This window comes from Hypanus sabinus, chromosome 14 (genome assembly GCF_030144855.1).
Source record: "Hypanus sabinus isolate sHypSab1 chromosome 14, sHypSab1.hap1, whole genome shotgun sequence".
NCBI classification, from domain to species: domain Eukaryota; kingdom Metazoa; phylum Chordata; class Chondrichthyes; order Myliobatiformes; family Dasyatidae; genus Hypanus; species Hypanus sabinus.
Genome location: NC_082719.1, coordinates 720,505 through 746,569, shown reverse-complemented (window position 1 = coordinate 746,569; position 26,065 = coordinate 720,505). Strand labels below are relative to the sequence as shown.

General features: G+C 39.2%; 1 protein-coding gene across 3 annotated transcripts in view; it reads left to right on the top strand.

The window, feature by feature from the left end:
• Positions 1–26,065, top strand: part of LOC132404517 (AF4/FMR2 family member 3-like) — a 153,948-nt gene that overhangs the window by 64,786 nt on the left and 63,097 nt on the right. The gene's annotated exons all lie outside the window — the stretch shown is intronic.

Genomic DNA, 26,065 nt, shown 5'->3' with positions numbered 1-26,065 from the left:
TGCGATCGACAGGTTGGCGACCACTAGAGTATAGGAATAGAAAGAGGTGGTGGATAAATGTGTGGCTGAAGGATTGGAGCAGGGGGCAGGGATTCAGATTTCTGGATCATTGGGACCTCTTCTGGGGCAGGTGTGACCTGTACAATAAGGATGGATTGTAATTGAATCGAGTGGAAACAATACCCTGGCAGAGAGGTTTGCTAAAGCTATTTGGGGAGGGTTTAAACTAGATTTGCAGAGGTAGGAGCTGAAGTGAAGAGGCAGAGAATGGGGAGGTTGGAGCACAAGTAGAGACAGGTTGTAGGGAGTTTGTGAGGAAGGCTAGGCAGATGATAGAGATAAGATGCACTCATCCTGAGGGTTTGAGATGCATCTATTTTAATGCAAGGAGTATCATAAACAAGGAGGATGAACTTGGAGCGTGGATCAATGACATTGTGGCTATTACAGAGACTTGGATGTCTTAGGGGCAGGAATGGCTTCTGAATGTGCTAGGCTTTAGATGTTTCAAAAAGGATGGGGAGGGAGGCATAAGAAATGGGGTGTGGCATTGCTAATCAAGGGTAATGTCACGGCTGCAGAAAAAGGAAGACATGAAGGGATTGTCTACTGAGTCAGTATGGGTGGAAGTCAGAAGCAGGAAGGGGATAATAGCTCTACTGGGAGTTTTTATAGACCCCCCCCCCCCCCCAATAGTAATAGAGACATGAAGGTGCAGATATGGAGGCAGATTCTGGAATGGTGCAGTAATATTAGGGTTGTTGTGAGAAATTCTAACTTTCCTACTATAGACTAGCATCTCCTTCAAGCAAAGGGTTTAGATGGGGTGGAGTTTGTTAGGTGTGTTCAGGAAGATTTCCTGACATGATATGTAAATAAGCCTACAGGAGGAGAGGTTGTACTTGATCTGGCATTGGGAAATGAACTTGGTCAAGTGTCAGATCTCTTGGTGGGAGAGCATTTTGGAGGCAGTGATCACAATCCTATCTGCTTTACCATAGCGCTGGAGAAGGATAGGAGCAGACAATTTGGGAAAACATTAAATTGGGGTGGGGGAAACATAATGCTATTAGGCAAGAACTTGGGAGCAGATGTTCTCAGGGAAATGCACAGCAGAAATATGGCAAATATTCAGGGAACATTTGCATGGTGTTCTGCATAGGTATGTTCCATTGAGGCAGGGAAAGGATGGTAGGGTTAAAGAACCATGCTGTACTAAGGATGTGGAAAATCTAGTTAAGAAGAAAAGAAAAGTTTATGAAAGGTTCAAGAAAGTAGGTACTGATAGAGTTCTAGAAAATTACAAAAGATCCAGGAAGGAGCTTAAGAGTGAAATTAGGAGAGCCAGAAGGCGCCATGAGAAGGCCTTGGTGGACAGGATTACGGAAAACCCCAAGGCATTCTGCAAGTATGTGAAGAACAAGAAGGTGAGTGGTGTGAGAATAGGGAGAATAGGACCAATCTGGTGTGATAATGGAAATATGTGCATGGACTCTGAGGAGGTAGCGGAGGTGCTTAATGATTTTTTTTTTCCTCTGTATTCACCAGGGAAAAGGACCTTGGCAATTGTGGGGATGATTTACAGCTGACTGAAAAGATTGAGCATATAGACATTAAGCAAGAGGATACATGTGCTGGAGCTTTTGAAAAGCATTGAGTTTGAAAAGTTGCCAGGACAGGATGAGATAGCTACTGTGGGAAGCGAGGGAGGAGATTGCTGAGCCTCTTGTGTTAATCTTTACATTGTCAATAGGGATAGGAGAAGTACCAGAGGATTGGAGGGTTGCAAATGTTGTTCCCTTGTTCAAGAAAGGGATTAGAGATAATCCAGGAAATTATAGACCAGTGAGTCTTATTTCAGTGGTGGGCAAGTTGTTGAAGATCCTGAGAGGCAGGATTTATGAGCATTTGGAGAGACATAATCTGATTAGGGATAGTCAGCATGGCTTTGTTAGAGGCAGATTGTGCCTTACGAGCTTGATTGAATTCTTTGAGGATGTAGCAAAACACATTGATGAAGGTAGAGCAGTGGATGTAGTATATATAGATTTCAGCAAGACATTTGATAAGGTATCCCATGCAAGGTTTATTGAGAAAGTAAGGAGGCATGGGATCCAAGGAGACCTTGCTTTTTGGATCCAGAATTGGCTTGCCCACAGAAGGCAAAGTGTGATTGGAGATGGTTAGTATTCTGCATGGAGATCGGTGACCAGTGGTGTTCTGTAGGGATCTGTTCTGGGACCCTCCTCTTTGTCATTTTTATAAACCATCTGTATAACAAAGTAGAAGGTTGGGGTTAATAAGTTTGCCGATGTCACAAAGGTTGGGGATGCTGTGGATAGTCTAGAGGGTTTTCAGAGGTTACAGTGGCAAATTGACAGGACACAGAACTGGAGTGAGAAGTGGAGATGGAGTTCAACCCAGATAAGTATGAAGTGATTTATTTTGGTAGGTCAAATTTGAAAACAAAATCAGCAAATCAAAGAAATCTTGGGGTCCGTGTTCATAGGACACTCAAAGCTGCTGCACATGTTGACAGTGTTGTTAGGAAGGCATATAGTGTTCATCAGCTGTGGGATTGAGCTCAAGAGCCGTGAGGTAATGTTACAGCTATGTAAGACCTTGGTCAGACCCCACTTGGAGTGCTGTGTTCAGTTCCGGTCACCTCACTACTGGAAGGATGTGGATATTATTGAGAGAGTGCAGAGGTGATTTACAAGGATGTGGCCAGGTTGGACAGCGTGCCTTATGAGATTAGATTGAGTGAACTTGGTCTTTTCTTCTTGCAGCAATGGAGCATAAGAGTTAACAAGATGATGAGAAGCATTGATTGTGTAGATAGTGATAGGCTTTTTCCCAGAGCTGAAATGGCTAACGCAAGGAAGCATAGTTTTAAGGTGTTTGGAGGTAGGAACAGAGGGGATGTCAGAGTTAAGTTTTTCACACAGAGAGTGGTGGGTGCATGGAACGCACTGCTGGCGATGGTGGTGGAAGTGGATACAATCGGGTCTTATAAGAGACTCTTAGTTAGGTACATGGAGCTTAGAAAAATAGAGGGCTATGCAGTAGGGTAATTCTAGGCAGTTTCTAGAGTAGGTTACATGGTCGGCACAGCATTGTGGACTGAAGGGCCTGTAATGTGCTGTAGATTTCTATGTTCTACCCATTATCCCATTCCTACCTGGTTTCACATCATCTGATGAAGGGTCTCGGGCTGAAACATCGACTGTTGACTCTTTTCCATAGATGCTGCCTGGCCTGCTGAGTTCCTCCAGCATTTTGGATGTATTGCCACCTATCAGCTTCTATCCCACCTTCTCCCTTATACTGCTACACAGCAGCAATTTTTCCTTTTCCTCCATACTGTTGCAGGACCCAAAGTTCAACTTGTATCCTTTGCCTCCACCTGTTGATTTCTTCCAGCAGGATGTTTGTTGTTCCTATCTGGCTTGTTATTTTTTTAGTTAAGGAATAGAAATTGTTTGAAGGACTGTCTATGAAATATTTATTAATATTAGTGTAAGTTCTGATGAAATTGGGAAAATTAGTTACAGCCTACTGTTTGGAATTACTGGCTAAGTAAGAAGTTTTGGCAGCTGGAACAAAAGAAGATGCCTTTATATTTCTTTAGTATTCTATTATCTTTGCCAATTGCAATGTACTTTCCAGCTGATGAAGTGCTTTAAATATTTGGTCACAGTTGAAAGGCAAGAAATGCAATGACCAGTTTGTTCGCAACAGGCCCCGCAAATAGCAGTTGTGATAATTATTAGATCATTTTCTTTTAGTAATGCTAATGAAGGCTAAATGTTGCTCAAGGTAAATGCATGACCAAATAGGGGGCAAAACCCTATACAGAAGATGTTGATGTAACTAATTACCAAAGCATTTAAAGAATATTTTCTATTCTGTGCCCTTCATTTTGAAAACTGAAAATCACTAATGTTCTGTGTCAAAGGAACATCTTCATCATAGAACCCAAGGAATTGTCTCTGTTTTAGGGACATGAATAGGAAATATTGAGAGGGAAGAGGTGCAGGTATTGAGTTATGGTCACTTTAAATAGTATGAATTTTTCAGTACTGTGTATTCCATTTTCCAATAATGGCATTGCTTTCTCGTTTCTACCAAGACACCCAGTGATAAATTGCTATCCTTTTTAGTATTTATTTTATTATTTAGTTATTGAAGTAATCCTGTTCATTCAGAACAATGTACATTACATTATTAAATCTCCAGTCAAGCAAAGTCAATGCAGACCATCTTCTGTTTTGACAGTTGACTTTGTGTACTATGCAGTCTAAGCCATTTGTTTTCAATTTTGTCTTGTTCATTAGTCAGCATTATTACAAAATAATTTATCTATACTCTCCTCAACCCCTGAGGTTTTGTAATGTAAATCTGCTGTTCGTAGTTTTTGATAGTTCCCTGAATAACAAAACTCTGTTTTTTGGCACATTATTTGAAAATGCCTCTGTTGATTTGCTTTGGGAATACATAAGTAAGTTGTTCAGCTTCTTGAATCACATTCTATAAAATTCCTCTATTGCCACTCATGATGTCAGTGTAATTTGTTCACCTCTCGTTGTGACTATTCAGTCATGTTAGTGTGAGAGATAGTACAGAGACATTTCTATCCTTAAAGGACATCTCAAACTTAGATACAGATCATTTAAAATTATGCCTAGATGTTTACCATGCCCAGGTAATTATTGAAACTTTTACTATACAGTACATTTAGTCCTTTGTCATAGACTATCAGAGTCACGGTGTTAACCCAGTGCATTTGATTGAGGTACAGACCTAATTCCAGTTGATCAGTTTATGCAAGCAATATATTACTATAATAAAATCAGTTTTTCTAGTTTAATTTCTTTTACTCAAGAAACAAGCAAAGATGGGGGGCTGTTCATTTTAGCAGTGTCACTGAGATCTCTGGTGCACTTGTAAGCATTTGATTATTACGCATCTGCTGACAGGTTATTATTCTGTTTGACAACTAGAGTCATGTTGGTAAAGCACAACTCTTCCCACAAGCCAGAATGTTTCCACATTGGTGTTACTTGGTTAGTATTAGGACCAAGAACCATGCCAAATTTCCCTTCCATTTTCACTCACTGATCTCATTCCACTGAAAATAGCATAGAGCACTGCCAGCCGTTTAAACATGGGGCCTTCCATGCCACATTAAATGGACAGGTTTTTTTTCTAAACTCCAATTGTGTAGAGTAGACATACTTCTAAAGAGTAAGTAATCACTGATCAATAAACAGAGAGAAATGCTTTTAGGCTACATCTGTTTTTTTTTGTTTTCCTGGTGACCTTGTGATTAATTTCATTTACCTTGCTCAACTTTCCTTCCTAATGTGAATATTAAACTTTGATATTAAGTAACTCAGCCCCTTTACCTTTCCACAAATCCACACACAATCCCTGTTCATAAGGTCATAAGATGTAGGAGCAGTCAGTCCATTTAGCCCACTAGGTCTGCTCCACCATTTCCTCATGGCTGATCCATTGTTTTCTCTCAGCCCCAGTCTCTTTCCTTCTCCCCATGTCCCTTTCATGCCCTGACTAATCAAGAAATTATCATCCTCCGCCTTACATACACCCAATGAATTGGCCTCCACAGCCGTTTGTTGCAACAAATTCACAGATTCACCACTCTCTGGCTAAAGGAATTCTTCCTCATCTCGGTTCAAAAAGGATGTCCCTCTGTTCTGAGGCTGTGTCATCTGGTTTTAGCCCCCACCCAGACTATAGGAAACATCCTCCACATCTATTGAAGCCTTTCAACTTTTGATAGGTTTCAATGAGTTTACCTCTCACTCTTCTGAATTCCTGTGAGTAGAGGCACAGAGCCATCAAACGCTCCTCATATGACAAGCCTTTCAATCCTGGAATCCTTTTCGTGAACCTCCTTTAAACACTCTCCAATGTCAGCACATCCTTCCTTAGGGAAGGGGCCCAAAGCTGCTCTCAGTACTCCAATTGAGCTGTCACTAGTGCTTTATCAGCATTACATCCTTGCTTTTATATTCTAATCCTCTTGAAATGAATGCTAATATTGTATTTGCCTTCCTACCAGTTCTCCACTCAATAATCCCAACTGAAATCTGATTTGTAAAGCCTCATTATATTCTGAGGTTCAGTTCAGCTACCAAAACAAGTTCCAAGACTTTTCATGTCAAGTCACTTTTTATTGTCATTTCGACCATGACTGCTGGTACAGTACACGGTAAAATCGAGACAATGTTTTTCAGGACCATGGTGCTACACATGAAACAACACAAAAACTACATTGAAACTGCGTAAAACAACACAAAACTACACTAGACTACAAACCTACACAGGACTGCATAAAGTGCACAAAACAGTGCAGGCATTACTATAAATAATAGGCTGTACAATAAAGACATAGGCACAGTAGAGGGCAGTAGGTTGGTGTCAGTCCAGGCTCTGGGTATTGAGGAGTCTGATGGCTTGGGGGAAGAAACTGTTACACATTCTGGTCGTGAGAGCCCAAATGCTTCAGTGCCTTTTGCCAGATGGCAGGAGGGAGAAGAGGTTGTATAAGGGTGCATAGGGTCCTTCATAATTTTGTTTGCTTTGCGGATGCAGCGTGCAGTGTAAATGTAATGGCGGGAAGAGAGAGCCCGATGATCTTCTCAACTGACCTCACTATCTGCTGAAGGGTCTTGCGATCCGAGATGATGCAATTTCCAAACCAGGCAGTGATGCAGCTGCTCAGGATGCTCTCAGTGCAATCTCTGTATGTGGTAAGGATGGGGGGTGTGGGAGATGGACTTTTCTCAGCCTTTGCGGAACGTAGAGACGCTGCTGTGCTTTCTTTGCTATGGAGCTGGTGTTAAGGGACTGGGTGAGATTCTCCGCCAGGTGAACGCCAAGAAATTTGGTGCTCTTAACGATCTCTATGGAGGAGCCATCAACATTCAGCAGAGAGTGGTCACTCCGTGCCCTCCTGAAGTCAACAACCATCTCTTTTGTTTTGTTCACATTCAGAGACAGGTTGTTGGCTCTGCACCAGTCCGTTAGCCGCTGTACCTCCTCTCTATGCTGACTCGTCGTTCTTGCTGATAAGACCCACCATGGCCGTGTCATTGGCGAACTTGATGATCTTGATGATGTGGTTCGAGCAGTGTGTTGTTGCACAGTCGTGGGTCAGCAGAGTGAACAACAGTGGACTGAGCACACAGCCCTGGGGGGGGCTGCGCTCAGTGTGATGGTGTTGGAGATGCTGCCTCTGATCTGGACTGACAGATCTCCCAGTCAGGAAGTCTAGGATCCAGTTGCAGAGGGAGGTGTTCAAGCCCAGTAGGATCAGCTTTCCAATCTGTTTCTGGGGGATGATTGTATTGGATGCTGAACTAAAGTCTATGAACAGCATTCAAACGTACGTTTTTTTTGTCCCGGTAGGTTAGGGCCAGGTGGAGGGTGATGGCGATGGCTCACATCTCTTAATTTCAGTGCTCCTGTGCTACTTACACATTCTGATCTTTCCCTGTTGTACAGTATGTTGATACTAAATGTGATGGCATTCCCTTCTTTCTTCCATAATTTCTTCATGCTAATTCTGTACCTTTGTTTTATGTTTCTGGTTAATCTTTCAATACCAATACTAAACACTTCATATTTGTATGAATCTGTAAGTAATTTCTGAAGCGGTTATCTGATTTGGTAATGAATGTAAATGTTCTGCAGAATTTTAATAATAGCTTATTTATAAAGCACTTTTCATACAAACAATGAAGTTCAAAGTGCATTGCAATGGGATAAAGTACAAACTTGAAAATTAAAGATGAGATGTTAGTTTTGTACTGGCATTTAAGTGTCAACTGAGTGTGCATCCCTTATCGTCTTGGGTACTAAGTTCCACAGTTTCGGAGTGTAGTTCAAAAAAAACTGACATGCCAATTATCTTTTAAGAGAGATTGTTTAAATTTGAGACCAACGGAAGAAGTCAGGTGAGCTCGAGCAGGATTATAGAACGAAGACAAATCCTTCATCCTTTGTGAACTACAAAACTGTCGAGTATTTTTCTTTGTATGTATTTTACGCAGAGAAAAAAAATCAGGCGATACGATAGACTTGTGGGCCACTCCTGTCACCTCAAACTCTCCACTTTCTGGTCTGACGCGATACTGTATACACAAGTTATTTCTTGGCTTGTTTTTAATTCAATTCTACATTTTTGCCTAAGATACCTGTGAATTTTGATTAAATTGTCTTCCATATCAGTCAGTTCAAATTAATAACGTGACAGACTTTCACCAATTATTCTTTCCATGATAGTCATAAAGAAATAGAAAAATCAATCCTTTACCTGGAATCCCATGCCCATTGCGTCTTAATAATTTGCTCATCTCTCTTTGATATTTTTACCATTGCTACATCCAAAATAACTTTGTCAAGAACAACCATGGTCATGGGACCATGATGGCCTATGTCAAATGACGTAGCACATGATGGCGATGATGACATCCAAAATGAGAGAAGATTAAAAAGCTCTACTTTTCTGTGTATAGGTTTTTAAACTTGAGGATTATTTTCTGACATTCTCACCAGCGTGCAAATATTTATTTTCCATTTCATTTTTCCTTGGCAGGCTTTTCTCTGCAGTCTTTCAGCAGCCTTAATATATGACACAGAGTTGTTATTTTGGTCTTTACATTCCCCTCACAGATTTCCTAATCTATGGTATGTTGTACCAGAGTAACAAAAATATTGAATTAGATTTTTTATAATTCAGCATAATTAAAGAATGCCCTTAATTAATTATATTGTCTCTAAAATAGATAACTTCCTCTTTTAATACTTAAATTATTGGAAAATAATTTGTTTTTCTTATTTTTACATCATAATACTTTACATTCAATTTCCAAGGTAACCACTCTTTCTCAGTTTTTCTTCCATTTTAGTACTTCATCTATTTTTGAAACAGATTACTCAATTTGCACGTGTTTTGTATACATGTTTGCATTTGTATATTGTATAAAATTTTAAGTTATTCATATAGGAAAACAGCAACCCATCTAATTTTGTTATAACAGCTGTTTTTCTGTTCCTTTATCTGTACCCTATATGAAGACATTAATCCTGGTTTTTTTTGCCTATTTCTCTTAGACTTTTCACAATTTGGCATTTTCTTGTTTAATCTATTATACTCCTGAGATTTTTCTGTTTTCAATTATTGTGCTCTAAATGTTGCTGTATCTTAATCTCCATTTCTTCCTAATTTTAATGGTACTCAACATAATAATGATGTCACCATCATAATCATGCTTGTGCATTTTTTTGGCTAGTTATACATTAAAAAATGTGTAATACAGAACATTCAAGTCACCACTTGCATTACAAGTAATGTAAAGCAATGCCTGTTACTTTAGCATGTCATCAATTTATCATGTATACAGAACTTTTAAAACAAGTTCATAGGATTTTAACAGTTTTCAAATAACTCATGGGCAACCCTTGTACTTGCACATTGCCATTTCACAAATCTCAAAGAGCTGGAGAAAAACTTTGTGTAGCTAAATCCTCAATAACAGCTTACTCAGAAGTAGCACACACAAAATGCTGGAGGGACTCAGCAGGTCAGGCTGCAGCTATGGAAAAGAGTAAACAGTCAATGTTTCAGGCCGAGACCCTTCATCAGGACTCTTTTTTTTTCCCCATAGATGCTGCCTTATCTGCTGAATTCCTCCAGCATTTTGTGTGTGTTTTGGATTTCTAGCATCTGCAGATTTTCTTGTATTTGTGAGCTTTCTCAGAATATCATTTTAAACATTTTGTAAGCTGTTTTGGAATGAGTGAGACAATTACTGTCTTTCAGACGCAATGCTTTCAGGGAAGAAATTAGTTTTGAATTTCCTTTAATTCTGCTTAACATGCTGAGTTCCTGCAGCATGTCTCCCTCTACATGGGTTTGGATTTTGTTGAAGTACTGTGATCCTGTATTACTTAGAATGTACCATCCAGTTCAGTACTCTTGAGTGACATTTTTTCCCAAGGGCAGTTACTGTGTTAATGAAGATGCACAATAATCCAGTAACTGACAATATTTTGTGAAGATTACCATAATACTGTTAAATCACCAGATGCTTATTGGAAAATAGTGATGCTGTTCTTTGAGACATTTTCTTGGATGTTTGATGTATTCTGAAAGCACATCTCCCAAGATGTGGATTATCAAGCATGGATAGATTTTTTGGAAGAGGACACTCTGGATGCCCCAAAGCACTTTACAGCTGTTAATCACTTTTAAAGTGTCATCATTCTAGTAAGGTAGGAGATGGGACTGTCAATTTATACACAGGAAAGCCCCAAAGAATTGTATGCATATTTCTATTCCAAAACTTCTATTTTTTCAAATATCTGACATGCATTCTTGCTAAGTATTTGCAGTTGAAATTAATGAAAAAATGAATTGTTCAATTCTATTCTAGAGTCTGTCCAGAACATTTGATGAGAGAGTATTCTAGTAAATGTACTTTTCTAAATCATAATGTAACCCTTACCCATAGGCTGGTATATGTCTAGGGGAAAAAGGAGATCCAGCCACTCTCCAACCCACCTCCCGTACATGCAGGTGCTGTGAGAATCGAGTTAATGCCTCGCGCCCGTCAACAGTATCAAACCCACAACAAATACCGTTATGAAATACACTTTAAAGAGTTTACTAAAATTAAAAAAATAGTAGGCAATACAATATATATATACAAGGAAAAAAACAAAAGGCGCCAACTTATCAAAGTTCAGTCTGTTTAGTGCACTCGTTGGAGCTCAATCAACGAACCAATCGACCCATCTGGCCGTCGCACCTGGGACCACCCCGGTGGTCTTACGAACAGTCCAGCACACGTCCACCTTCCTCGGCGTCTTCCTCGGCCTCTCCAAAAAACCCGCGAAAACCCCTCCCCCAAGTTCCCAGCATCACAAGACACAATGACATTCCCCATTGATTAACAAATGAATACAATTACCATATCAGCCATTCTAAAGTGAAACAACGGTGAGAGAAACAATTATCCGACAAAGAAGCATTCCTACTTGTAACAAACCAAAGAGGCCATTCTGAGTAACATACCCAGGACATTGTACAATAAGAAAGAGCAACAACATTCCAAACCCCGTTATCTCTCGTCATAACCCAAACATTGCTGCTACAGAGAAACCATTACATTATCAGTGAAACCCTACAGCATGTTACACTACTATTTTTTTTAAAAAAAGCATTTTTCAGGACAGCTCTAAATTTTCTGACTAACTGAGGTTAATTCTGTTTGTAGAACAAATCGAAATAGATTACTTAAATTTAAGAAGACATCATTAAATCAAACATAGTAAACTTATACTTCTCTTTAAAAATGTTAAAGCACTGGAAAGTAGTGAAACATGATGACTATGATATAATAAAGATTTTGAATGAAGTGCTGCCATTCAGTGTGACTGTGCCTCTATGCTGGGGACCTGGCTATCCAGCTAAAACCATAGCATTTGCAATGCAGAGTAATTTTATCAACAGGGGGGTGAGCAATCACCATCACCAATCTTGCCATTGGTGAAGGGAAGAAATACTGTAGTTCTTTATCTCAAATTTCTCTACATGCTCTGCAGACAATTATCGCTAGATTGGTTTTCTGAATCAATTTCAATACAATTTTCTATTATAACAATGCAAAGAGAAGTTTCTCTTGAACTAAGTGTAAATTTGATGAGATTAACATGACAGGTGTTGATTGAAAATCAACACACTAAATGCTTATAATCAGCAGGTCACACAGCATTGGTGTTTATGTCAGAAATGGGAGAGAGAAAACAGTATTAGTTTTAAATTGCAGTGGATGTGGGGAGCTTCATTTGAAGTTTCCTTCCAACAGTAAGAGGGCGACAATGTAACATCAGAATGTTACTACCTCGCTGAGAGAATTCCAGTAAATCTGGTTAGTTTTGAGACGCATTTGCTGGATGCCCACAATATTAGTTGTTTGAAAGTGGACGGATGTAGGCTTAATGCTTAGCTCCTTGGACAGATCTATTGTAAATTGTTGTATAAATGCTACTTGATAGAACAATAAGGATTAACTTTTGCTTGGGTTTTATCTGCAGTAATTTACAATGAATATAATCTGACAGCAACATATAAACAGCTTGCCATTCTGATTGCACTGATAAATCTACCCAGCAACATGTAATTTGAGCATGACTTTAGAATCTCAGTTTACTAATTTTATGAATAATCTTAGATTACTGTTAACAAGTAAACTACACCTGTTTTTTGTTTTCAAGTGCATTAGTGAGAAATGGTTATTTATTACAACTACCACATCTCCCCATAGTCCTGAGTCATTTGAGATGATTAAGGTCAGTCTTTGAAAGAATTGGTAGCAATTTAGTGTCTCTCTCACACTAATTCCAGAGGAAGAGTGAGAATTGACAGCAGTAATGTTGTGTTTTCCAATTACTCAGTGGTCACATTTAATCTTGTGGTTACTACCATGATAATTTAGTTTAAAATTCCAAAATTATCATGATGGGATTTGAATATTGCATTTCTGGATTTCATCCATAGCTTTGGTTTGCAAGTTAACTTGTAAACACTCTTTTACTTTAAATGCAAAGCATGTCCTTTCAGTATTCTCTTTCAGAACAACATGCTGAGCATTGAGACTTCAACTGCACTTAGTCAACTCCATTGGGTGGGTCATGTTGCTACTAGGGAATTGGAACTTTTGATCTTAGTCAAAGCATGAGATTGCTAGGAGAACAGAAGAAATATTCGGACCCTCCTGGGTAGAATTTTTTTTAATAATGTTCTCATTGAGTTTGGGAATCCTTGAGGGGTCGAAATAGAGCTTGTTGATAGTAATTGAGAACTTGTAGTCAGTCCCTAGATCAGCCCAATGAAACCAGTGAGAGAAACATTCAGACTCCCTTTCCTCTAAAGCCCATAGAAGTGGAATAGAAGTAAGCAGACCTTAACTTTGGACTGTCTGACACAGAAAATGATATTACAGTTGAAAGTCAGCAATGATGAGGCAATCTCTCTTGTAACTCCATTCTAAATAAACATTCGGTTCACTTTCAAGCTACAAGCATTAGTGAAAATCTCTGGATGAATTGCATTATTTGCTGTAATATGCTTTTTTTGAGCTGACATTCATTAATTAAAAAAAAAATTCCTGTATCTCCCATTCATGCTCTTCCTTTTTTAATTTTATATTCAAATTATTTAGATTTTTTTTAAGCACCAAGTAGCTCCCTATCTAATAAACTGTATTCAGAATATAACGTAAATGATATGGTAGGAAAGCTAAAGCTGGTAAATCATTAACTAAGTTTTTATGTATTACAAACAATAATCCTTATAAATTGAGGGGGAAAATAAAATAAAACTCTTTTCCCAATTGGTTTCATATTTACTTTGCAGAGACAGTGTTAAATGAAAACTTGCCCAGTTAATTTGTTGATTATTTTGTTCAGACCAAATTATGTTACTCAGATCTATTTCTGAAGATGTCTTTCTCCTCCCCAATTATTATTCCCAATACAGATAGATGCACTGCAAGGGTTTAAAAATACTGCCATTTCTCTAGTGACCAGCTAGCCTAATTTTCAAATGAATATAAATTACCAAAAGAAAAAATTTAACCCAGAAACCAGTTCATAACTTGACAAGGAGAGCGTAAAGTTCTATGTAATCAATTTCAAATCTGAAGTCGGGCTCAACCAAATTGAGGGAGAGGGAAGCACATTTCCATGGATTAAAAGGACTTGCAGGTACAAAATTACTTTCAGGAAACTTAGAACAGATTGAAGAAGTAATTTAATACAGAATTGTGGTTGTGTAATTCAATTACAGTGTTATGGTTTTCATTAGGCTTCCATGTGTTGCTGATGCAGGGAAGCCTAGATTGAATATCTGAGTAAATTAAGTTAAAGAAAAATCAGTGGTTAAATATTATCTAAACTATTTGGTCATGATTCCAAGATGGCGCTGAGCTGCAACCTCAATTGATTTAGTTGTGCTTTTTTTTTCATCCTTTTTTTTAGTTCTGTAAGGATGGTTTGGGCAACAGAGAGGGGAGTTAGGGGTCAGGCTCAGGTTTTAGGAGCAAGGATGTGAGGGAATTAATGGTCAGGCCACTCTCTTTTCAAAGACCAGCAACACAGATGTGAGACATCCATGGACAGTCGTCGGGGTGGCAGAGAGTGAATGAGGGTCCCCCAGGTCAGCAAGTTGTTGATGGGTTCCAGAGGTTGAGGCCTGGTGTTCAGGTTCTTGTCATCGGCAGTTCCAGATTTCAAGGCCTGGTGTTTGGTGATTTAGCGTGTCCTGGGATCAATGTTGATGACTGACCCCAAGGACGAATCAGAAGTCCAAAATTTAAGTTGTGTATCTGTGAGTCCCAGTACTTACAGGCTCCAGTCAACATGCTCTTGAGGCTGGAGGCTTGTCTTTGGGTTAAAAGACTCTAGGTGCATGTGTGGGAGAGAGGAACAGGGCTTATTTTTGTTGTTGCTTGTTTTATGTTGTTCTACCAAGCATTGTGGGCTTGTTGGTGCTGGAATGAATGGCAACTCTTGCAGGGGGACTGTAGCACACCTTTGGGTGTGTTGCTTGGTAACGTAAATGGTGCATTTCACTGTATGTTTCAATGTACATGTGACAAATAAATCCTGGCAGATGGTTGGTCTCACATTGTTACTATTTTTATGATTATAAATGGAATGTCTTGCCCTCCTAGAATCCAAAAGTTCCTGTCTAGAGCACTAAGCTATACAAGGAAATATATTTATTACTTAGGCCACTTAACAGACAAATAAATTTTTGCTCATTGTGTTCAGTTTGTTTTATTATCATGTTATAACACCAACAGTCTCAATAATATTTACATACAGTTAATCAGTTGTTGGCATTTGTAATGCCCAGTGCAGCAGGAAAATATGTCTTTAGTCTTGCGTAACTTTGTGTATACAAGCTGCATTAAAAATATAATAAAACCTGGATGATTAAAAATAAAAAAGGCTTAAACTCCACTTTAGATAATCTGTTATTAATCTGAGTCCTTAAATTAAGTTTTATAAAATTACCAGCAATGTTTCCAGGTGTTTTGTTTGGCCCATGTTCTTTAGTTTGTAGAATAATGCTTAATTAAAAGTATAAAAATGTCTGGCTCAACTCTGATATTAAAAGTTGATTGGCGTTCCCTTTGTTTGTTCCATGGTTAAATAGCTGATAATGCATTATTTAGGTTCCAAGTAGCAATTTTATCTTCCAATCATAGGCATTGGCGCTTTCATTTTATACATTGTTTACCAGTTGAAGTAAAAGCTTTTTAAAAATGTATTTACTTGTATGTACACTGTGGTTTAGAAAGCTGTGTACTTATTTTCTCCATGCTAAACTGTTAACTTTGGTGGGATTTTGATCAGAATGGTTAACCTCTACCTTTCCACTAGGGGAAAAAGTAATGTATCTATGCCACATGGAAAGCTGGAACAATATCTCTGTAATTTTCCAGTTTTGAGATTGTATATTTAATTATTTGGTTATGAAGTTGTTACTGGTTAATGAGAACTACTGTTGAAATTGGAATTTGGGAACAAAGGAAATGACTGTGAGTTGTATTTGCAAATGTTTATTTGCTTTATCTTTTTTAATATTGCTACACTGGTATACCTGAGCAAACAAGGAATTTTGTCACAACTTGCACATTTCCCACCCAAACACACAGGTGTGATCAATTGCAAAGAAGACATGTCAGCGGCTCTACTTTGTTAGGGGTTTGAGGAGTTCGGCTACGTCACCAAAGATTCTTGTAAATTTTTATAGGTGTACAATGGCGAGCATTCTGGATAGTTGTAGCACACCCTGATATGTAGTTTCTAGTGGACAGGATCACAGAAGTCTGTAGAAGGTTGTAGAATCAGTCACCTCCATGGGCACAAGCTTCCCCACATTAAGGACATCTTCAAATGGCTGTGGCTGCACTCATCATTAAAAACCCTACATCATCCACAATATGCCCTTCTTATCACCACCATTGGGGGAGATGCAGGAGCCTGAAGACCTACATTTGATGTCTTATTATAATAGCTTTTCCTCCTCATCCACTAGAGCCCATGAACACAAATCTAGTTATTCTTTCCCCACTGTTTATTTATTTTCTTTGCTATTTATAATTGTATATCTTAGCACCCATTCATGATTCAGAATCAGGTTTATTATCACTGACATAACGTCATGAAATTTGTTACCGGCAGCAATTCAGGGCAGTTTATAAAATCTTACTAAATGTTTCTATAAATTTTTTTGGTGCAACAAGAAAGCAAAATAGTGAGGTAGTGTTAGTGGGCTTTTCAGAAATCTGGTGGCAGAGTTTCTGAAAGAAGCTGTTTCTGAAATGTTGAGTTTGGGTCTTCAGCCTCCTGTACCTCCTCCCTGATGGTAGTAATGTCCTGGATGGTGAGGGTCTTTAATGATTCTCATTGTGACTTCTATTAAAACGATCTACTTTTTAGAACTTGTTTAAAAAAATATTGTTTGTGCTAAAGCTCAAGTAGGAGTGACAGAGAAAAAGTGGAAAACATGTATACATATATTTCCTATATACAAAAAGTGGCCACTTTATAAGATACCTCCTGTACCCCTACAAAAAAGTAGCCACTGAGTGTATGTTACTGGCCTTCTGCTGCTTGAGCTCATCCACTTCGAGGTTCGATATGTCGTGTGTTCAGAAATCCTCTTCTGCACACCATGGTTGTAATGCATGGTTATTTGACTTACTGTTGCCTTCCTGTCAGCTTGAACCAGTCTGGCCAATCTCCTTTGACCTCTCTCATTAGCAAGGCATTTTCACCCACAGAACAGCCACGCTGGATTTTTTTTCTTTTGCACCATTCTCTGTAAATTCTGGGGTCTGTTGTGCACAAAAGTCCCAGGAGATCAGTGGTTTCTGAGATACTCAAACCAACCCATCTGGCAACAACAACAATGGTCAAGGTCACTTGATCAGTTTTTGCGCATTAGGATGTTTAGTCTGAACAACAACTGGATCTCTTGACCATGACTGCATGCTTTTATGCTTTGAGTTGCTGCCGCATGATTGGCAGATTAGATACTTGCACTAACAAGCAAATGTACAGCTGTACCTAATAAAGTGGCCACTGAGCATAGACAGGTCTTCCTTAAAAGACTGATGGCAGCATCCCTGCCTTGATGCTTTGAGTTGCTGCCGCATGATTGGCAGATTAGATACTTGCACTAACAAGCAAATGTACAGCTGTACCTAATAAAGTGGCCACTGAGCATAGACAGGTCTTCCTTAAAAGACTGATGGCAGCATCCCTGCCTTGTCCAGCTGTGCTGAAAGTATTGATGATTGACACAAAGGGCATTGGCACCTTGTATCACAAACCTACTACCCGGTAGCTTACAGTTCACCCCTCATTAAAGAGTATTGATTATGTTATTGGATTCGTATCAATTAAGCCTCCACTTTTCAATGGCTAATATTCACTTTAAACAAGCAGGAATGGTGTAAGATGGCGCCATCCTGATAGCCATCTTTTTCTAAATTCACCACAGGCATTCTGCTACAATTTCTAGTAAATGATAGATGAAGAATACTCAGCAGGTGTTTGCCCATTCACCTGGTGGAAAATTGAAAGATTTCATGGGACTGGGCTAATTCTTTGTCATTCCAGATTTTCTCTGTTTTGCCCCAGATAGATCTGGAAATGGTGAGGATGATTGAGATTCTGGCACATAAGTAATTGGCAATGACAGATGCCTACAAAGCTAGGACCACTCACTCTGAATCTTGTTCTGAAATAACTAGTTACAATAAATTTTGCTGGGTGCATGGGATGGTAATACTTGATCTTGGCTGCAGACTTTTAAAATATATTTATATGTCCGGTATTCGACAGTTCAGTCTGAAATGTTCTTTCCAATCTCTTTACAAAGATGAAGGTTATACATTTCTCTTGAGGCCACAGGTTAGATCTCTTTTTTTGCCAGTATTTCATTATATACTTGACCTTTGGTTCTGATATCAATGTTTTTCAAAATCATCTTGATGACAAACTCTATGAGAAACTAGCTTGAGGTCAAAGGAAGTCACTGTCACTTTATATTTGAAATTCAGCTGTTGGTGTTTGAAGCAAGACTATTTAGAATTAAATCATTCTGGCTGGCAGGTTTTAGTAAATAGGTGCCTCAAAGTACTGTCAACAGCTACTTTCATCACTTAGCTGGAGGAAAGAGGACAGGGAGCAAAAGTGATAAGACTGGAAATAAAGTAGATTCTGAAATACTGAAGTAAAATGTTGGGAATGCTTAGTATGTCAGGTGGAATCTTCAGGGAGAAAAACAAAATCAATGTTTCAGGAGAACCATTCTCCATTAGAACCAGTGATGACTTACTGCCAGTTTGGATTTATTGTGGATTTTTGTAGGCGTGCCCTATCTTGCCTTTTCCGCCTTGTGGAGTAATGTAGTGCCGGAGATGATGGAGTGATGCTATTTGGAGTGTAGGTCTTCAGTACTAGAGTCATATGTCAGCTGTGACTTCGCTGCATGTACCATTCCAATAGCCTTTTCCATATCAAGTGACATGATATTGTGTGGAAGTTGCTTTCTGTGGTGGTGAAACATCAGAAGGGAGTAAAATATCTTGTACATGGAATATTGTTCCATGTTGCAACAATATCTGGAGTCCCTGAACTTTCTTTTAATCCTAGAGTGAATCATGCATTCAAGTCAGCAACTCAACTTGTATCACATGCTCAGTCCCCGAAATCCAATCATTGTCTTCTAACCAAGAACGAAGCTTGTAGCTGCTGCTGTGAGAGCCAGGGCATCTCCCCAGAGTGGAAACCAAGTAAATCCAGATTGTTTACATCTGGATTAACATCTTCTATTCCAAGATGAATAGAACAATTTCAGTGTAAAATAAGATCAGCATACTATATAAACTGCATTAGGGCAGTACAGAGGGGTATTGTAGTCCAGTTGGTCTTTGTTCAGGAACTGAATTGTCATTAGGAGGTCATGACCCACTGGAATGCAGAACTAATAATCTCTGCATTGTGCATGTTACCTTTCTCTACTATCTCGGTTTCTAAGCATTACTGGATTGATAATCATTGTTATGTTTCTAACATCTCTGTCAAAAAGTTAATTAAATTTTTATATCACATTTGGCAACATGCCACATAATATATTTTGTAGCTGTGTCTTCCCTTTTCTCACCCTTACTTTTCAGTTTTGTTGCTTTGTGTCTCTGTCTCTCTTAGTGTGGTTGGTACAATTTTGATACAGTATGTGTTAAGGGTTCTTTATATACTCACACTGTTCCTTGATGGACCTTGGCTGTTATTCACTGACACCCTTCCAGTGCATTACATAAGAAACCAGTGAAGGCTAACATACCACTTGCCTTCTGAAATTGCTTGCTGCACCCGTCTTTGACTTTCAGTGACAGAAGGAAATCCAGGTCCAATAACAAAACGAGTCACTCACTCATTTTTTTTCCCTAAAAACAATATGATTTCCTTTTGTTTTTGTTCCAAAATGAATAAATTTGTATTTTTCCACATTGTATTTATTTGCTGTGCTCCTATTCACTCACTATATTCCTTTGAAGCCTCTTTATGATCTCTTTTTGCTTGCAGACGTGGTATTTGGACCCTTAGTCAAATCACTTATGTAGATCGAGAGAAGTTGGACATGGGCACTGATCATTGAGATGTTTTGAATTTAGTTTCAAATGTGGCTTTAAGTATTATGTTTATTAAACAAAACAAAAATAAACTGCTTCTAAGCCCTTGAGATGCAACATCTGATAATGCATATTTATTTAGGTAGTGGAAATTTGTTAGAAGTTAATAGCCACTTTAAACAGTAGGGAAATATATCTTTGGAAGTTGTTTACTGTATAAATTGAGAGAAAAATTCTATCTTGTTAAATTTATCAGTGGTATTATTTAACATTTGATATTCAAGAGGCTTTCTACTTTTTGAGTATGCTGCATTTAGAAAACAAACTCAAACTTTTAAGTTAAAGATCATGTTTCAGTTTCATGAATGTAGTGTTTCAGAAATCATGGTGAAATAATCTTAGGCTAAAATGAATAATTCATTTTAAAACCTTAACTTTTTTTTCATGTGGGCCTGTTGTTTCTCAATCAGTTTCAACAAAATGGGCATTGGTGGTAAAATATTAGAGGTTTTTAGACCATAAGGTCATAAAATACAGAAGCATAATTAGGCTATTTGGCCCATCGACTCTGCTCCACCATTTAATCATGGCTGATCCAATTTTCCTCTCGGTCCCAATCTCCTGCCTTCTGCCTGTGTCTCTTCATGCCCTGATGAATCAAAAATCTATCAACTTCTGCCTTTATGTATATTTAAGACTTGGAAAAGAATTCCACAGATTCACCACCCTCTGGCTAAAAAAAAATACCTGCTCATCTCCATTCTAAAAGGATGCCTCCTCTTAAAGAGAGGGCATACAACAAAGCAAAAATTACCAGGAAGTTAGAGGATTGGGAAGCCTTTGAAAACCTACAGAGAGCAACTAAAAGAATCATTGGGAGGAAAAAGATGAAATATGAAAGAAAGCTAGCAAACAATATCAAAGTGAGTAGTAAAAGCTTTTCAAGTATGTTTTTTTTTAAAAAAAGAGAGAGATGAGAGTGGATTAGAAAATGAGGCTGGAGGAATAATAATGGGCAAAAAGGAGATAGCAGATGAACTAAATGAGTATTTTGCATCAGTCTTAATTGTGGAGGACACTAACAGTGTGCCAAATGTTGTTGTGTGTGAAGGAAGAGAAGTGAGTGCAGTTACTATTTCAAGAGAGAAGTTGCTCAAAAAGATGAAAGACCTGAGGGTACATTAGTCACCCGGACCAGATGAACTCTGCGCCCTAGGTTTCCAAAAGAGATTGTGGAGGCATTAACAATGATCTTTCAAAAATCATCACACTCAGGTATGGTGTCACTCCACTCTTTAAGAAATGAAATTATAGACCAGTTAACCTGACCTCAGTGGTTGGGGAAATGTTGGAGTCAATTGTTAAGGATAATGTTATGGAGTACTTGGTGATACAGGCAAAATGGGACAAAGTCAGCATGGTATCCTTAAGGGAAGATCTTACCTGAAAAACCTGTTGGAATTCTTTGAGGAGATTACAATTAGGATAAATAAAAGAGATGCAGTGGATGTTGTATATTTGGACTTTTAAGAAAACCTTTAACAAGATGCCACACATGAGGCTGCTTATCAAGTTAAGAGCCATGGTATTACAGGAAATACTAAAATGGTTAAGAGTGTTTGGTAGTTGGTAGAAGGCAGCGAGTGGGAATAAAAGGATCTTTGTTTGGTTGGCTACCAGTAATTGGTGTTCTGCAGGGATCTGTGTTGGGGCTGCTGCTTTTTATGCTGTACATCAGTGATTTAGATGATGGAATAGATGACTTTGCTGCCAAGTTTGCAGATGATACAAAGATTGGTGGAGGGGCAGGTAGTGTTGAGGAAACAGGAAGGCAGCAGAAGGACTTGGACAGATTAGGAGAATCGGCAAGAAAGTGGCAAATAAAATACTATGTAGAAAAATGCATGGTCATGCACTTTGGCAGTAGAAATAAATGTGCAGACTATTTTCTAAACAGGAGGAAAATCCAAAAAGCTGAGATGCGAAGGGACTTGGGAGTCCTTGTGCAGAACATCCTAAAGGTTAACTTGCAGGTTGAATTGGTGGTGAGGAAGGCAAATGCAATGTTAGCATTCATTTCAAGAGGTCTATAATACAAGAGCAGGAATGTGATGCTGAGTCTTTATAAGGCACTGGTGAAGCCTCACCTTGAGTATTATGAACAGTTTTGGGCTGCTCATCTAAGGAAAGATGTGCTGGCATTGAAAAGGAAAGAGTAGGTTAACAAAGATGATTCTGGGAATGAAAGGGTTATCATACGAGGAACATTTGATGGCTCTGGGTCTATACTCGGGGAATTTAGAAGTATGAGGGTGATCTCATTGAAACCTATCAAATGTAGAAAGGCCTAGGACGGATTAGATGTGAAAAGATGTATTCCCTGTGGTGAGGGAGTCTAGAACAAGTAGGCATAGCCTCAGGATAGAGGAGCATCAATTTAAAACAGAGATGTAGTGAAATTTCTTTAGCCAGAGGGTGGTGAATTTGTGGAATTTTTTTTACCACAGGCAACTGTGGAGGCCAAGTAATTGGATGCATTTAAGACAGAGATTGATGGATTCTTGATTGGACATAGCATCAACGGTTTTGGGGAGATGGCTGCGGAGTGGGGCTGAAGAAGGGAAAAATATAAGCCATGCTTGAATGGCAGCGTAGACTCGATGGGCCAAAGAGCCTACTTCTGCTCCTATGTCTTAAGGTCTTATTCTAAGGCTGCGTCCTCTGTTCTTAGACTCTCCCACCATAGAAAAAATCTTCTTGTCATTCACTCTATCAAGGCCTTTTGCCATTTGATAGGTTTCGATGAGGTCACCCCTCATTCTTCTGAATTCTAGTGAATACAGGCCCAGAGCATCAAATGCTCTTCATATTACAAGCCATTCAATCCTGGAATCATTTTTATGAACCGCCTTTGAACCCTCTCCAGTTTCTGCACATCCTTTCTAAGATAAGGGGTTTAAAAATGCACACAATATCCAAGTAAGGTCTCACCAGTGTTTTACAAAGTCTGAACATTACGTTCTTGCTTTTATATTCTAGTCCTCTTGAAATGAATGCTAACATTGCATTTGCCTATCTCACCACAGACTCAGGAATTCCTTTAGGAAATCCTGCACAAGGACTTCCAAGACCCTTTGCACCTTAGAATTTTCTATTTTCTCTCCATTTAGAAAATGGTCAATTCTTTCATTTCTTTTACCAAACTGCATATCCATTCACTTCCAGACACTGTATTCCATCTGCCATTTCTTTGCCCATTCTCCTAATCTGTCCCGGTCCTTCTGTAGCCTCTCTACTTTCTCAAAAATACCTGCCCCTCCACCTATTTTAATGTCATCTACAAACTTAACAACAAAGCTATCAATTCCTTCATCCAAATCATTGACATATAATGTAAAAAGATTTGGTCCAAACACCGATCCCTATGGAACACCACTAGTCACTAGCAGCAAACCAGAAAAGGCTCTGTTTGCTCCCACTTGTTGCCTCCTGCCAATCAGCTATTGCTCTATCCATGCCAGAATCTTTCCTGTAATACCATGGACACATAGCTTGAAGCAAACTCATGTGTAGCACCTTGTCAAAAGGCCCTCTGAAAATCCCAGTACAGAACATCAACTAATTATCCTTTGTCTATCCTGCTTGTTATTTCTTCAAAGAATTCCAACAGATTTGTCAGGCAAGATTTCCCCTTCAATTACCCTGAGACCTCATCCTTAGTAATCAACTCCATCACCTTCCCAACCACTGAGGTCAGACTAATTGGCCTATTGTTCCCTTTCTTCTGCCTCTCTCCCTTCTTGAATAGTGCAGTGATGTTTGCAATTTTCCATTCTAGTGGAACCATTCCAGAATCTAGTGATTCTGGAAAGATCATTACTAATGCCTCCACAATCTCTTCAGCTACCTCTCTCAGAACTCTGGGGTGTACACCATCTAGTCCAGGTGACTTGCCAATTTTCAGACTTTTCAGTTTCCCAAGAACCTTCTCTCTAGTAATGGTAAATTCACACATCATGGCCCCGATACCTCGAACCCACCATGCTTCTAGTGTCTTCTACCATGAAGACTGATGCAAAATACTTATCCCTTTGTCTGCCATTTCATTGTCCTCCATTACTACCTATTTTATCAAAAGAAAGAGGTACCTCTTTATTGTACAATGCAGGCATATGAAGTTGAGAGTCAATAAAAATTAAAATGTTTATGAAATCCTGGCAAAGATCAGTCTTTTAAGAAAAATGTACTACTGAAATTGTTGAAAATGCTCAACAAATCAGGAAGTGTCTGTGGAGAGAAAAAGTTTTAATATGCCAGTTGATGACCTTTCATCAGAAGAGTCAGATTTCAGTCAACTGTAGTGCCAGGAAATGGTAGATGTGAAGGAAAGGTTTCAAGCAAAGGTCTTTAATGGAGCATGACCATGCAAATTAGGAGTATCCCTCTCAACTCCTCAATTCTGCCTCCCCTCCCCACCCATTCAGTAAGATCACAGCTGATGCTGATGAACTCATCTCTCCACTTTCACCTGTTCTTGTTAACCTTTACTGCTCAAGAATCTATCTATCTCAGGCTTTAAAGTATCCAGACACTTGCAGTCTCTGGGGGAGAACGTTTCTCCTCATCTCTCTTAGATAGGCACAGCTTTACACAGTAACACTAAGGAACTTGTATGTGTTAAATACTCTATTCAGAATCAAAACACAAAAATACAACTGCAGATGCTGTGGATCAAAGAATACGTACACAATGCTGGAAGAACTCAGCAGGTCAAGCAGCATCCGTGAGAAAAGAGTAGCCAACGTTTCGGGCCGAGACCCTTCATCAGGAATGGGGGGGAAGAGAGGGCCGAAGCCCAGTAATAGAGATAGAGATAGGCCCTACCTACCCCCTCCCCTATCCCCTATCTCTATTACTGGGCTTCGGCCCTCTCTTCCCCCCCCCCCCCCATTCCTGATGAAGGGTCTCGGCCCGAAACGTTGGCTACTCTTTTCTCACAGATGCTGCCTGACCTGCTGAGTTCTTCCAGCATTGTGTACGTATTTTCTGTTCAAAATCAGCTTTAGTATACTAACATGTGTTGCAAAATTAGTTGTTTTGTGACAGCAGTACAGTGAAATACATTATATATTATACATTTTAATAAGAAATATATGCATCTTAGAAAAGATAAATAAATAATGTAAAAAGAGTGAGGTGGTTTTCATGGGTTCATTGTCCATTCAGAACTCTGATGGAGGAAGAGAGGAAACTTTTCCTAAAATGTTGAGTGTATGTTTTCAGGCTCCTGTCCCTCCTCTCTGGTAATAATGGGAAAAGGGTATGTCTTGTGTGATGGGGGTCCTTAATGATGGATGCCACCTTTTGGAGGCATCACGCTTTGAAGATGTCCTTGATGGTGGGGAGTTCCTTTAAACTCAAGCAGAAATCAGTGTAGCCTATCTAAACTTAAATCATAAGACAACCTACCCACATTGGGGTATTAGTCTGGTACACTTTCTCAGAACTGCCAACAAATCCTTTATTAATGAATGGTACCTGTAATGAAGACCTGAAGAATATGCAAACACATTACGAGCAGCTGCTGTTGCAGAATCCAGTATGTAGCTGGGAAACTCACGTAGCTCATTTAATTTCATAGAACAGAATAGTGCAGCACATTACAGGCCCTTCGGCCCACAATGTTGTGCTGACCCTCAAACCCTGCCTCCCATATAACCCCCCACCTTAAATTCCTCCATATACCTGTCTAGTAGTCTCTTAAATTTCACTAATGTATCTGCCTCCACCACTGACTCAGGCAGTGCATTCCACACACCAACCACTCTCTGAGTAAAAGCCTTCCTCTAATATCCCCCTTGAACTTCCCTCCCCTTACCTTAAAGCCATGTCCTCTTGTACTGAGCAGTGGTGCCCTGGGGAAGAGGCGCTGGCTGTCCACTCTGTCTATTCCTCTTAATATCTTGTACACCTCTATCATGTCTCCTCTCATCCTCCTTCTCTCCAAAGCATAAAGCCCTAGCTCCCTTAATCTCTGATCATAATCCATACTCTCTAAACCAGGCAGCATCCTGGTAAATCTCCTCTGTACCCTTTCCAATGCTTCCACATCCTTCCTATAGTGAGGCGACCGGAACTGGACACAGTACTCTCAAGTGTGGCCTAACTAGAGTTTTATAGAGCTGCATCATTACATCGCATCTTTTAAACTCTATCCCTTGACTTATGAAAGCTAACACCCCATAAGCTTTCTTAACTACCCTATCTGCCTGTGAGGCAACTTCCAGGGATCTGTGGACATGTACCCCCAGATCTCT